The sequence below is a fragment of the Emiliania huxleyi genome, assembly GCF_000372725.1.
Source record: "Emiliania huxleyi CCMP1516 unplaced genomic scaffold EMIHUscaffold_34, whole genome shotgun sequence".
Lineage (NCBI taxonomy): Eukaryota > Haptophyta > Isochrysidales > Noelaerhabdaceae > Emiliania > Emiliania huxleyi.
Genome location: NW_005199443.1, coordinates 347,685 through 348,894, shown reverse-complemented (window position 1 = coordinate 348,894; position 1,210 = coordinate 347,685).

Here is a 1,210-nt window from a genome sequence, read left to right as displayed (position 1 = left end):
AGCAGCAGTAGGGGCTCGCGGCGAGCGGCGTGGGGCCGAGCGGCGGCGGCGGGGCCGGTCCGGCGGTGGGGGCGGGGCGGAGATGGCGTGAAGCTGCGCCAGCGCCTCTGCGGGCGGGACCCACTTGCGGCCTGGGGGTGGCGAGGTGGCAAAGTGAGACGATGTGGTGGGGTGGGAAGCGCAGTGCGGAGGCGACGGCACCAGAGAGCGGCGATATGGGGAGATAAGGGGAGATGTGGGGAGGTGTGGGGAGATGTGGGGAGATGAGGCGACGGCACCAGAGAGCGGCAAGCGCTCGTCGGCCTCCCCAACGGACACCTCCACCCTGGTCACCTCCACTGAGCCCGCCTTGGCAACCTTGATGTCCGCCGCCGCCGCCTTGCGCCCTCCCGGCGCCGTCCAAGGCGGGCTGCTGCGGCCTGCGCTGCTGCGGCCTGCTCCTCCTCCTCCTCCTGCTGCCGATGCAATCGCGTCGTCCGACCGAGCCGCGGGAAGCTGTGCCAGCAAGGCGCCGCCGTCGCGCTTGGCACTGCCCGCCGGCGCCGCCTGCTTCGGGCGCACCGGGCGGGCCGCACCCGCCGCACCCGCCGCGTCACAGGCCGAGGAGGAGACGCCTTCGGCGCAGCGCTCGGAGCAGTCGTCTGCCCTGGCCGCGGAGAGGCGAGCGGCCTCCTGAGCCTCGCGTGCGCCGTAGCGGGCCACGGAGAAGGGGTCGCACGCCAGCGAGGCCACCCAGCCCGCCCAACGCGCGCCGCCTCGGTAGAGTAGCACACCACTCTTCATCACCACGCCGCCAGAGCGGCTGCCCGAGCGGCGCTTCTTGTGCCGCACGGGGCCGCATTGAGAGAGGTAGGCGAGTGTCGAGCGGCGCTCCGCCTCTACGCGGCGCTTGCCGGGTGGCACAGCGGTGCGAGAACCGGGTGAAACAGCGGGCTCGGCCATGCTGAGCACCCGCGGCTCGCACCTCCTTGGGGGGAAAATATGCATTTTGTAGGGAGGAAAAATCGCGCGGCGGGCGCACACAGGCAGGGAGGAAGGGAGAAGTTCAGCTCTAGACTACGGTACGGGTCTAGTGAGGCCGGTTCTAGCGATGCCTCGAAAAATGCTTCCCCACAGCGGGGAGCGTCACTACAACCGGCATCCCTAGAGCCGAACTGCAGACTACAGATCCGTCCGCGGCCGCAAGACGGGCGGCGTACGCACCGCCGCA